At 38.6% G+C, this 14,678-nt stretch overlaps 1 pseudogene; it reads left to right on the top strand.

Moving 5' to 3' along the window:
- The first annotated feature begins 1,052 nt into the window (after positions 1-1,052).
- Positions 1,053-2,388, top strand: LOC118011333 (annotated as a pseudogene).
- Positions 2,389-14,678: the final 12,290 nt, after the last annotated feature.

Genomic DNA, 14,678 nt, shown 5'->3' with positions numbered 1-14,678 from the left:
GAAAGAGACAATCAAAGGGAGCCTTGCGAAAACAAACAAACAAAACAACAACAACAACAACAGTCATCCTAGGGTAATTGCAGGCATATCAAAACCTGTGCTTGGTCCCCTGATGAAGAAAATCAGAGGTTTCATGCTTTGAGGGAGGGGGGAATAGACTTTGCCAAAACAATCCAACGAGTCATTCAACAAATAAAAAAGCAAAGAAAAATAACAGGCACCAGAGGGGGAACCAGTAGAAGACTGGCTACAACATATTACCTCAAATGTGCAGTTTCCCACAAAAAAATTAAGAGACATGTAAAGAAACAGGGAAGTCTGCTCCCAGTTTTGATTTACTCCTATTCACTTCATTGGTGAGAAAGGGATGCTCCATCCTAAATAGTATGGGATGGCCAAACGCACAATGCCTGACACCAGACAGATGAAATAAAACTGAAGTTTATTAATCAATTATACAGTTCCAAAGGAAATCATGGCAGTCCAAGCAAGACCACATGACAGTTGTTCTTGGAAACAGAGTTAATAAGCAGGGGCTGAGGGAGGCAGGCTTTGTAGAAACAAAAGGTTGAGGTGACCCTTAATTTTATGGGAGGATGTGATTGGTTTGAATAGTTTTGCAGTCTGGCAAGGAAGGGAAAACTATTAGGCTGAGGATTGGCGAAGTGTAGCTGGTCTGGCTCTTAGAAGAGCTAGCTAGCTAGACAGGACTTCCCGCTGGCTGGGGGGCATACTGGGCAACAGCACAGGAACACATAGCTAGGCTTTTGAGGCCACATGTTAAGGGAGCGCATAAATTTTTAAGCCTTCCGATATAGGCCCATACCATGGGGGAAAAATACCGGTCAAAAGGAAATACCTGGCTTTCCCTGTGGGTCCTGTTTGTGCAGAACCACAGGTCAGTAAGTGAGAAATTGTGAATGGCTGAAGATGGTTCTATTGTTGCTGCAGGCTAAGCAGGAAAGACAGCTTACATTGAGCAGTCAGGACCATCACTGGAGCCTGAGGATATATTTCTGGCATCACAGTTTTACAGGAAGCACCCATAAAAGATGAGGCCAAGTGCAAGGAAAGCTTCCTAGCAATCAAACCAAATCCAAGCACAATGTCTTGCCAGAGCAACAAGGAAATACTCAGATTTTATGAAAGTCTGCCTTCAGGAGGAGAAAATCCACCATAGGATGAAACTGGATGGTTGACATCAATTTATCAAAACATTATAGGTAGCATAAGCACAAGAGAGAAAAATCCATTGAAACAAAGTAGAATTGGACTTGACATGGATAATAATTTGACCACATCAACACCAAGAGCAGGAGAAAAGGCTAACGAGCATCTCGAAACCTGGTGGTTATGAAACGACAAATCAGCATGTAAAGCAAAATGGAAAATAGAACATAATCCTTCCTCTGGCAATCTCTGATGGACTATATTATTGGGTCTGTATTTTCTCATGTCTTCCACTTTTTTTTTTTTTTTTTTACATTGAATAACTGACACATCAGAATCAGATTCTCTAGGACAGGCTGCACAACTGAAGAGATGGTAAAACTACTTGATATGGAACAAGTGGGTAAGACCGCTTCCGGTAGTACTGAATCAACTAATGGAGCGATTAATTCAAATCAAGCTGTTCAAGTGAGGCTATCGATGATGGTTCAGAAGAAGCAGAAGAAACAGTTCTTTGGGATATCTCACCCTTTAAGCCCCAGTAACTCTAGATAGCAGTTATTCATCAGCTCATGCAGAGGCCACCTATGAGTCAGACTGGAAAGTATTTGACCTTTATTATGTCATGCAATATGTTCTGCTACTAACAGAAGAACAACCTAATAGGAAATCTGCTTTTCTACTGAAAAAAAGAAGCACCCCAGAATTCTGCCTACTTTTGGACATGCATAAAAACTGCATGCACAGTAGTCTAAAAGAGCTAGAAGATGCAGTCATTTCTAAGATATCATTGATCAGATTTTGGTTAGATTAAGACGATGCCTCCAGGAATCCTGGAAACCAGTATCTCAGATTATAAGACTGTTCTTTTTAGTATTCCTAAAACAGCGGTAACATCTAAATGTATTAGACCCTAAAAGGCAACTGATCAGGCACTGGCCTTTCTGTGAACATTGTGTTCATTTACAAGGAACATATACAAAGGTCTTATCCTTGGAAGACATCTTTCAAAAACTATAACAGTTGACAAACCACCACAAGCCTTTACATATCAGTTTTTTTTTTTAATAGAATCGCTATAGAAAGCTGGTTTGTAGGTTAAAATCTCAGTGTACTCCTAAAAGTGATTCCATTTCTGTAGAAGCCTGTAATCTTGGAGATTTTCAACCTCATATCAGAGGAAAATTCTGCTTGCATGATTTGCTGTTTCCAGATTGAATACAAAGACTTGCCAAATTAATTAAGGGAGAGAGAATACAGGGCCTTTTTGGACTAAGGCAAAACACTGTTATTACTATTGAAATTGTTCATTTTGTAGCCATCTTGCTTTTCCTAATTGTGGTGGTCAGTGATAATCAATGGTTACAGAAAGAGACTTTATCTCACATTGAATACAAAGAGTAGGTAGGCTGAAACAAAAAAGTCCTTGAAATCATGCAACAGTTTTTTTAATGTATGGAACATCTCTAGCTTACATAGAATTATGTTTCTGCCACAAGTGCTTTTGACCTGTAGTCACACAGGATTTTATAATAAAAAATGATGAAAATAGATTTGTGTTTCTTTCTCTGTTTGTTGTTCTAAGTGGATTTAAAGCCACTTTTCTGTTACTCTAAGATTCTCATCTTGATAGAAATTTCCAATTACAGTTTCACTTTTCCTGTTGGGGTTTATAACTGTCTTTTACATTTACTGACCTGTATTAGCTTAGAATTCCTTTATGTGTTTTAGCTGAGGTACTTCATAGCTTTTTTAAAATGGTCAATTTTGGTTTTTAGAATACACTTGAATGCCATTTGCCTATTGTTCTGCCTGCATAATGCATATTTGTTTGAAGCCACTTCATAGCTTTTTAAAAATAGTCAACTTTTAGTTTTTTGCCATACACTTGAATGCCATTTTCCTACTTTTCTGCTTGCATATTGCATATTTGCTAAAAAACAATCTCTACTTTCAATCCATATAAGTTCCATTTAGAAAGATGCTCATTTGCACTTTGTTACTAAAATATTTTACTGTAGGCAAAATCTTCTCAGAAGTGTAGAGAATAGGTAGATAAAAATATATGAATAATACTCAAAAGATTTAAACCATTGTGATGACATATATCCCAAATGGCAATATGGGCACACAGATTTAATGGATAAAGGTACGCCTCAGATATCACTGTGCTCAGGAATCCTTAAGGAGAATGAGTTTGGCCACCTTTTGCATTTAATTTGGTTACTGCTCCCTTTAGTTTTCTCCAGGAATGAAACATTCAACATAGTGACTGAATATTTTCACTTAATTTGCATGGGCTGAGAGTACCTCTGTTATGTTCTCAGTGATAATCAAGTTAAAACTCTGTGCAACAGTTCTGGTAACTAATATATTCTATGCTTAATCCTGTGGCATAGCACACATTCAAGCCGTAAATGTACTTGATATGCCTTCACAGTGGTTTTCTCTGCTATTAGAAAGTGGTCTTTAAGGCTTGATTCTCCAGTAGAGCTACCATAAGATGTTGATACTTTTATAGTGATGTGTAATCTGCTTTTAGGGAGGGGTTTTTTTTGTTTTTTTTTTTTTAACTCAAAGGTGTAATATGTACTAGAATGTTTTGCCTGTCAACTGCATTAACTTGCCATAGGCTCAGGCTTCTTTTCTGTAATGGGTGCCCCAGGCTCAGACTGCTTTTCTTTAAAGGGTGTCAAAGAACAAAACTTGCTTCTAGAGAGAAGTTGGGTATTTTCTATGCCTGTTAAGGAAGTATAGTATTAGAAATTAAAAGTGGACAAGTGCAAGTTGAGTATTTCATTTAGTTATTATGTATATTAATTGCTTACTAATAAAATTTGCACATTTTACATATTAGATACAGCTTCATTTTCAAATGAATCCTAAAACAAGAACATTTAACCTTGTATTATTTATTTTAAAAACCACAAGGTATAGCAGTTTTCATTGTATTAACAAAGATTTTCACATTTCATCAGGTTGAGCATTTTCTTACTCTACTACCTGTTGTGTATGTAGTCAGCATGTATACTGAAGTGTTCAAAAATTAGCACTTTTAAGGCACCTGGGTGGCTCAGTCGGTTGGGCATCCGACTCTTGATTTCAGCTTGGGTCATAGTCTCAGGGTAATGGGATCACGACCTGGTCGGGCTCCATGCTCAGCGAGGAGTCTATTTCAGGATTCTATCTCTCCTTCTGCCCCTCCCTCTGCTCGCTCAGTCTCTCTTTTCATCTCAAATAAATAGATAAATCTTTTTTTTTTATTAGCATGTTCCACCAGCCTATTTTGTGGAAATTACTTATTTATTAAAAAAATAAGGGCACCTGGGTGGCTCAGTCGTTCAACGTCTGCCTTTGGCTGAGGTCAAGATCCCAGGGTCCTGGGATCAAGCCCGCATCAGACTCCCTGCCCCGCGGGAAGGCTGCTTCTCCCTCTCCCACTCCCCCTGCTTGTGTTCCCTCTCTCGCTGTGTCTCTCTCTGTCAAATAAATGAATAAAATCTTTTAAAAATAATTACTGCAGATTCCTCACAGAGACATCAAAGATGGTTGAGGAGTAGGAGGACCCTGGGCTCATCTCATCCCAAGAACACAACTAGATGACTATGAACTCATCCTAAATACCCCAGAAATTGGCCTGAAGACTGACAGACCAAACTCCACAGTTAAAGAGAGGGAAGAGGCCACATTGAAGAAGGTAGGAAGTGCAGAGATGTGGTTTAATGCAGAAAAAGATTGAGGCTACTGCGGAGGGGAGGGTGCTGTGGTCATGGAGAAGGGTGAGAGAGAGGAGCACACAGGGGAACACACAAGGAGAATATTTCCCCAAGGCCATTGGCTTGGAAAATGAGAGGGGCTGATTTTTGTGAGTTCTGACAACCAACAGGGCTTAAAGCCTAGAGTTTTAAAGGTCAGCAGGCTTGGCTGGGATAGAGCCCAGAGGGCACTCCTCTGCTTCTGGAAAGAAGGAAAGCAAACAATTCAGGGGGCAGACAGCTTGGAAACATCAATCTGAGGAGTGCCTGGGGCACACGGTGGGGAGATTGTTCGCTAGTCTCAGTGAATTTCCCTGGAGCTTCATGGAGATGCCTCTCTGAGAACAGGGGAGCTGGCTAGTGCTATTTCTCTCCCCCACCCCATGGCCTAAATGCAGAGTCACCTGAGGGAAGCAGCTCAGCACAGACGCTAGCTGCCTCACTTGCTTACACCAAGCCCCACTCCTGTGCTCCCATAAAACTGCCATTCTCAGCCAACCCTGCCTCAATCGCAGCATGGCAGGCCTCTCCTCCAGAAGACCAAGACAAATCCCTGCCCAAAACACATCTCCAACTAGAGAGTTCTGCAGGGCCTCAGTTCTGTTGGAGTTGCTGTCATGTCTCCTTTCACAAATAGACCAGAGCACACATAGTGAAAACTTGCCACACTCAGGCCAGGGACTAAACACTGCCCATAGCAGTCAAGTAGGGCCTCTCTAAACAACTGGCCTGAAGGATAGAGCAGCCAGAACACAACAGCAGAGGACACACAGCACACACTGGAGACACTCCCTGAAGCACCAGGCCCTGGACACTATATGACCTCTTCTTCATTAAGATCATTACTTTCAGGAGCAGGAGGCATGAATGGCTTTTCTAACACAAAGGAGGCAGAGAATTACAGAAAGTGCCAAGATGGAGGAATTTATCCCAAATGAAAGAACAAGATAAGGACACAGCCAGAGGTCTAAGCAAAACAGATATAAGTGACATGACAGATGGAGAATTTAAGGCAACAATCATAAGGATACTGGGCTTGAGAAAAGAATACAAAACATCACTGAGACCCTTAACACAGAGATAAAAGAGTTAAAAAAGAATAAGAGGTGAAGAGTGCAATGAACAAGATTAGAAACAAGCTTGATGCAACGAGCATTAGTTTGGAAGAAGCAAAGGAATGAATTAGTGACCTAGAAGATAAAATAACGGAAAATAATGAAGCTGAGCAAAAGAAGAAATAATTACACAACATGAGAATAGACTTAGGGAACTCAGAGACTCCACTGAATGTAATAACATTCATATTATAGGAGTACCAGAAGAAGAAGAAGAGAGAAAAGGGGGCAGAAAATTTATTTCAGGAAATAATAACTGAAAACTTCCCCAATCTTGGGAAGGCAACAGACATCCAAACCCAGGAGGCACAGAGAACTCCCATTAAAATCAACAAAATCAGGCCAACACCAAGACATTGTAATTAAATGGGCAAAATATAGTGATAAAAAATCTTAAAGGCAGCAAGGGTAAAGAAGTCCTTAATTTACAAGGGAAAACCCATAAGGTTAGATGGAGATTTCTCAATAGAATGTTGGCAAGCCAGAAGGGAGTGGCATGGTATATTCAAAGTGCTGAATGGGAAAAATCCACAGCCAAGAATACTCTATCTAGCAAGACTATCATTCAGAATAGAAGGAGAGATAAAGAGTTTACCAGACATATAAAAACTAAGGGAGTTTGAGGCCAGCCTTAATCCAGCCCCGCAAGACATATTCAATGGGACTCTTTGAGTGCAGAGAGACCAAAAGTGACAAAGACAAGAAAGGACCAGAGAAAATCTCCAGAAATGGCAAAACAAGTAATAAAAAGGCAATAAATACTTATCTATCAATAACTGCTTTGAATGTAAATGGACTAAGTGCCCCAATCAAAAGACATAGGGTGTCAGAGTGGATAAAAAAAAAAAAAAAAACAAGACCCATATATATATACTGCATACAAGAGACTCATTTTACACCTAAAGACACTTGCAGATCAAAAATGAGGAGTGGAGATCACACAAATGGATGTCAAAAGAATGCTGGAGTAGCAATACTTATATTGGACAAAGTAGACTTTTTTGTTCTTTGTTTTCATCCTGCTTTCGTATCTTGGTAGTACTGGCTTCATGGAAGGATTTTGAATGTGCTCCCTCTATTTCATTATTTGTAAGGTTTTGATAAAGATTGCCATTTATTATTTTTTTTAAATGTTTGATAGAATTCATCAGTGAAACCATGTGATCTTGGTCTTTTCTGTACTGGGAAATTTTTCATTCCTCATTCAACTTGCATTCTTGTTATTGGTCTAAGATGATTTCCTATTTCCTGGATTCAAGATTCATGATTCAGTTGTGATAATTTGTGCATTTTTAGGAATTATCTTTTTTTTTCTAAGTTATCTGATTGTTAGTATATAATTATGTATAGTAATCTGTTATTACACTATGTATTTCTTTGGTTATGTGTTGTATTATTTTCCAGTTCTTATTCTGGTTTTCGAGTCTTTCTTTTTTTTCTTAGTTAATGTAGTTAAGGCATTGCGAATTTTGTTTCTTTGTTTTTTGTTTTGGAAAAACTGGTCATTACTTCCCATGTTATGTTATTGTTTATTCTGGCGTCTGTTTTATTTATTTCTAATTTTTCTTTGTCATTTCCTTCCTCCCCTAAATTTCAGCTAAGTTTCTTCTTTTCCTATTTCCTTGTGGTGTAATGTTGAATTGTTTATTTGAATGTTTTTTCTTAATACAAGCAATTATAGCATAAATTTCACTCTAACATCTGCTTTTGCTGCATCCCATGATATGTATTAGATAGATAGATAGATAGATAGATAGATAGATAGATAGATGATAGATAGATAGAGATAGATAGAGAGAGATATACAGATATACATAGATATATACACATATCTTTTAGGATCATGTATTCTGAAGTATGCTTCAAGTAAAAAAATGTTCTGATGAAGAAATAATAACTTTAACAGGGTACTCATTTAAAATAAAGCATATCAGAGGGGAGGTGGGTGAGGGGATGTGTGAAATAGGTAGAGGGGTTTAAGAGGATACTTATCAATGTGCTCTATCATGTTGATTGATTTCCAAATGTTGAACCACGCTTGCATCCCAGGAATAAATCCCATCTGGTCATGGTGGATAATCCTTTTAATGTACTGTTGCATCCTATTGGCAAGGATCTTGTTGAGTATTTTGGCATCCATATTCATCAGGGATATTGGTCTGTAATTCTCCTTTTTGATGGGGTCTTTCTCTGGTTTGGGGATCAGGGTAATGCTGGCCTCATAGAACAAGTTTGGAAGTTTTCCTTCTATTTCTATTTTTTGAAACAGCTTCAGGAGAATAGGTATTATTTCTTCTTTAAATGTTTGTTAGAATTCCCCCTGGGAAGCCATCTGGCCCTGGACTCTTGTTTTTTGGGAGGTTTTTGATTAATGCTTCAATTTACTTGCTGGTTATGGGTCTGTTAAGATCTTCTGTTCCTTCCTGTTTCCATTTTGGTAGTTTATAGGTCTCTAGGAATGTATCCATTTCTTCCAGATTGCTTAATTTGTTGGCATATAGTTGCTGGTAATAATTTCTAATAATTGTTTCTATTTCCTTGGTGTTAGTCATGATCTCTCCCCTTTCATTCATAATTTTATTAATTTGGGTCCTTTCCCTTTACTTTTGGATAAGTCTGGCTAGAGGTTTATTGATCTTATTAATTCTTTCAAAGAACCAGTTTCTAGTTTCATTGATTTGTTCTACTGTTTTTCTGGTTTCTATTTCATTGATCTCTGTTCTAATCTTTATTATATCTCTTCTCCTGCTTGGTTTAGGTTTTATTTGCTGTTCTTTCTCCAGCTCCTTTAGGTGTAAGTTTAGCTTATGCATTTGGGATTTTTCTAGTTTTCTGAGAGAAGCTTGGATGGCTATGTATTTCCCTCTTAGGACCGCTTTTACAGTATCCCATAGGTTTTGGACTGATGTGTTTTCATTCTCATTAGTTTCAGTGAATTGTTTAAGTTCTTCTTTAATTTCCTGGTTGACCCAATCATTCATTAGAAAGGTGCTTTTTAACTTCCAAATGTTTGAGTTCCTTCCACATTTCTTCCTGTGGTTGAGTTCCAGTTTCAAAGCATTGTGGTCTGAAAATATGCAGGGAATAATCTCAATCTTTTGGTATCAGTTGAGATCTGATTTGTGACCCAGTATGTGGTCTATTCTGGGGAAAGTTCCATGTGCATTTGAGAAGAATGAGTATTCTATTGTTTTAGGATGGAATGTTCTGAAAGGGGAACCTTCTTACACTGTTGGTGGGAATTCAAGCTAGGACAGCCACTCTGGAAAACAGTACGGAGGTTCCTAAAGAGGTTAAAAATAGAACTACCCTACAATCCAGCAATTGCACTACTAGGTATTTACCCCAAAGATACAGATGTAGTGAAAAGAAGGGGTACCTGCACCCCAATACTCATAGCAGCAATGTCCACAATAGCCAAACTGTGGAAGGAGCCAAGATGTCCTTCAACAGATGAATGGATAAAGAAGATGTGGTTAATATATACAAGGGAATATTACTCAGTCATCAGAAAGGATGAGTACCTACCATTTGCACTGATATAGATGGAACTGTAGGGGATTATGTTAATTGGTATAAGTCAAGCAGAGAAAGAAAATTACACGATTTCACTCATATGTGGAACATAAGAAATAATGTGGACGACCATAGGGGAAGGGAGGAAAAACTGAATGGGAAGAAATCAGAGAGGGAGACAAACCATGGAAGACTCTGGACTCCGAGAAACAAACTGAAGGTTAGAGAAGGGAGCGGGTGGGGGAATGGGGTTGCTGGGTGGTAGGTATTAAGGAGGACATGTGTTGTGATGGGAACTGGGTATTATACACAATTAATGAATCTTTGAACACTACATCAAAAACTAATGATGTACTATATGCTGGCTAACTGAACATAATAAAAAAAAAGAGTACACTGGGTAATGATGTATAGAATTGTTGAATCACTAGATTGTATTCCTAAACTAATATAACACTGTATGTTAACTATACTGGAATTAAAATAATACTTAATTTTAAAACTACACTGAAAGACAATGCAGATTTCATGTACAAAAAAACAATTATGACAGATTTTCTGCAAAAATAGTTGAAATCATCTGCAGTTCGGCATGCCATTTTTAAAAAATTTACTTGAAGGTATTTTGCTTGCAGGAAATATTATTACAGACTGAATGAGAATCATTGAAATCTATTTTTGTTAGAATACCTAGTCATCTTTATGCTTTGTGTCTCTCTCTTTTTTTTTAAAGATTTTATTTATTTATTCATGAGAGACAGAGAGAGAGAGAGAGAGAGAGGCAGAGGGAGAAGCAGGCTCCCAAGGAGCAGGGAGCCCGATGTGGGACTCGATCCCAGGACCTTGGGATCATGACCTGAGCCGAAGGCAGATGCTTAACCATCTGAGCCACCCAGGCGCCCTGTGTCTCTATCTTTCTTGAAATAAAATATTTACAGTGTTTTAAAAAAGGAACTACCTGTGAGAGTGACCTAATGTTAGATTTAGCAAACAATAATTACAAATTAACCACTATATGTTCAAAGAACTAAAGGAACCACCATTAAAGAAGATACAAAAGTATGATGACAATGCCTCATCAAAAACAAGATTATCAATGAAGAGATAGAAATTATTTTAAAAATCACCAAATGAATATATTGGAATGAAAAATACAATAACTGAAATTGAAAAATTCACTGGAGCGATTCAACAGTAGATTAGAAAAATTCAGAATAAAGAATAGCAAACTTGAAAATAGGTTGATCAAATAGCAGAAAAAAATAGAATAAATACAAGTGAACAGAATCTCAGAGACATTTGGGACAACGTTAATTATGCGGAAATGACAAAGAGATGCCAAACAGACACATCACAGTAAAAATGTTGAAATCCAAACTCTAAGAGAAAATCTTGAAATCATCAAAAGACAACAACTTGTCACTTACAAGGGAATCCCAATAAGATTATGAAATGACTGCCCATCAGAAACAATGGAGGCCAGAAGGTAGAGAAATATAGTGTGTATAGAAGAAGACTGTCAACCAATAATGCTATGTCAAGCAATGTGATCTTCCAAAAATGAACGCGAATTAAACACATTCCAGGAAAACATATATTTAAAGAATTTCTTGTGAGCACACCTTCCATATAAGAAATGTTAAGGGAAGTTCTTTAGGCTGACATTGGGTGACCCCAGAAGGTAACTGGAATACACACACATGCACAAACACAACAGAGCAACAGTAAGAGCAACTATGTATTTATAAAAGACGATATAGATGCATACTTCTCCTTTTTTCCTTAACTGATTTAAGTCGCAATTGTATGAAACAATATTGGGTGTATAATATATAGAAATTTAATATATTTAATAACATTGCAAAGGAGATGGGTTGGAGAAAAGTATTGGGCTTTATTCCATATGGTGACTTGAATTCTCAGAAACAAATGAAAAGAATCAGCTATGATAAATAAGAAGTTTAATATAACAAAATCTATGAATACATACTTGTTCTCCTTTCTTCTCTCAGATTCTTTAAGAGACAAAGAAGTATATAGAGCAATAATTATAACAATGTATTCTTGGGATTGCAACATTTCTTATTTCACATGTACAGCAATAATACCGGAAAATAAGGTAAAGGGAATACAGCTATATAGAAGTAACATTTCTATATCTAACTGGAATTAAGTTAATATAAATATGAAGCTGATGCTGAAAAGTTAAGACATATATGTTAAACCCTAGAACAACCACTAAAAATAACTCAAAAAATGTAATGAAAATGAAAAGGCTGGCTTCTGGATAAAAACTTATGTATGAGGCTGGGAAACTGGCAGAATAACAGAACCCTAAGCTCACCTCATTCTACGGATACAACAGGATAATACTCATATCAGTGCAATAGCCCAAACAAAGACCCCCAAACTGGCAGAATAACTCCACAATTAGAGGTAGAGAAGAGGCCACATGGAAGAGGGTAGGAAGGGAGGAGACAAGTTGAGGAGCTAAATGGTCTTGTGGGACGGCCCTTGGGAGGGAGGGATGCTGCAGACATGGAAAGGGGAGAGAAACAAACTATCACACTGGGTAGCCCACACAGAAAAGACAAATCCCATAACATCTGGCTTTAAAAACCAGAGGGGCTGAATTTCATGAGCTCTTAAAACAGTGGGACTTTAAACCTGAAATTTTAAAAACTGGGGAGCTTAGGTCTGAGAGAGCCGGGAGGATGAGAAGAAATTGAGTTCCTTCCCTTAAAGAGACACCACAATAAACAGCCCATGGAGATACAGCACAGAAGCCGCAATTTGAAAAACCCCTGGGACTTATGGGAGAAGAATTGTATGCATCTCAGTGCAGGTCCTGGAGGGACAAAGCTCACTGGGAAACTCTTCCAGGAACAAAGGAGCTGGCAGGCACCATCTTGCTCCCCTTTCCCCAGCATAAACACATGGCCACCTGAAGGAAACAGCATGGGGCCTCCACTTGCTAACAATACTGTTCTGCCTCCCACCTAATGCTTAGGCATATCCACCGCCTCAGCCAGGCTTACCTCAGGCCTGGCACTGCAGTTCCTCTACCCCGGAGGACCAGCACACAAAACTTGCAAACCCTGCATGTCCTTTCCCCATGCACATTGTGGATCCACCCGTTTCAGTAAGTTCTTGGCTGAAACCCATTCAAGTGGTACCACAATCCAGGAAGTATGCAAATAGACCTGAAAGGGGTCAGCATCACTCCAAAGTGACTCCTGCCCCCAGGAGAGGGTAAGATAACCACATATACCAGTCCGACTGTGGCCACAAAAGTGGGCCGGTGGCAGACAACTGGTCTGATTGCAGGCCCTGCGACCAATGAAGGCTACTCAGAGGACAACACAAGGAAATTCCCTACAGTTTGGTGTTACCGAATCTTGCAAATGCCTGGTCTGACTCAACTCAAGCCCAAAGCACCCCCAGACTAGACCACTAACACTACAGGGACCAAAAACTGCCCACAACAGGCAAAGAGATCCACTGAAGAAAACTTGACTAGAGGAAACAGTGACTCAGCCACAGCAGCAAGGCACATGCAACACATCTAGTAGACCCTCTGAAGCACCAGGTTCCACTGAACAGGGAGCACTGCACTGCAGGGTATTATAAGACCTCTTCTTCATAAAAACTCTACTTTCAAGAACAAGAGACATTGCTGACTTTCCTAACACAGAGAGGTAGACAAAATGAGGAGACAGAGGAATATTCCCCCCAAAAAACAGGAAAAAATCAGAGCAAGAGACCTAATCTCTTTGAGTGGAAAGAAAAGACCATAACTAATAGTAGGGAAGCACAAAAGCAGTATAAATAAGTATATCCATAAAAATGGAGATAACTAATATGCCTGATAGAAAATTTAAAGTAATGATCATAAAGATACTGCCCTTGAGAAAAGAGTGGAGGACATAGGTGAGACCCTTAACAGAGACATATAAAAGAGACAATCAGAGATGAAGAACACAGTTAATGAAAGTAAAAATAGACTAGATGGCATAAATAGTAAATCAGAGGAAGCAGAATGAAGCAGCGACCTGGAGGACAGAGCAGTGGAAAGTAATCAAGCTGAGTAGGTGAAAGAAAAAAAATTAGGCAAAATGAGAATAGACTTAGGAAACTCAGCAACACCATCAGGTGTAATAACATTTGCATTACATGGATACCAGAAGATGAAGACTGACAAAAAGGAGCAGAAAATTTATATGAAGAAATTATAGGGCGCCTGGATGGCTCAGATGGTTAAGCGTCTGCCTTCGGCTCAGGTCATGATCCCAGGGTCCTGGGATCGAGTCCTGCATTGTGCTCCCTGCTCAGTGCAGAGCCTGCTTCTCCCCCTCCCTCTGCCATTCCCTCTGCTTGTGCTCTTCTGTCTATCTCTCTGTCAAATAAATAAATAAAATCTTTTTTTAAAAAAAGAAATTATAGCTGAAAACTTCCTAAATCTGGGGAAGGAAACAGAAATCCAGATTTGGTAGGCACAGAGATCACCCAACAAAATCAACTCAAAATGGTCCAAACCAAGACACACGGTAATTAACATGGCAAAAAGTAGAGATAAGAGAGAATTTTAAAAGCAGGAAGAGAAAAGACAGTTATATACAAGGGAAACACCATAAGGGTATTAACAGATATCTCAGCAGAAACTTTTCAGGCCAGAAGAGAGTGGCATGATATAATCAAGGAAAGGAAAAATATCTGCAGCCAAGAATACTCTATCCAGCAAGGCTATCATTCAGAATAGAAGGAGAACTAAAGAGTTTGTCAGACAAACAAAAAAATTATGGGCTTCATTACCACTAAACCAGCCCTACAAAAAATATTAAAGGGACTCTTTGAGTAGAAAGAAAAGACCATAACTAATAGTGGGGAAGCACAAAAGCAGTATAGATAAGTATATCCATAAAAATCAGTCAAGGCACTCACAAAATAAAAGGATGTAAAGTATGACACCATATATCTAAAATGTTGGGAGGAGAGGAGTAAAGAATGGGTTCAAGCTGAACTGACCATCAGCTTAATATAAAGTGCTATATGCAGAAGAGGTTATATACAAACCTAGTGGTAACCACAAATCAAAAACAGTAGGAGATATAAAAAAAAAAAG

This window comes from Mirounga leonina, unplaced genomic scaffold (assembly GCF_011800145.1).
Source record: "Mirounga leonina isolate KUSES-001 unplaced genomic scaffold, KU_Mleo_1.0 Mir_101222, whole genome shotgun sequence".
NCBI lineage: Eukaryota > Metazoa > Chordata > Mammalia > Carnivora > Phocidae > Mirounga > Mirounga leonina.
The sequence above is the reverse complement of the archived record's forward strand: the minus strand, read 5'-3'. Positions and strand labels throughout refer to the sequence as shown.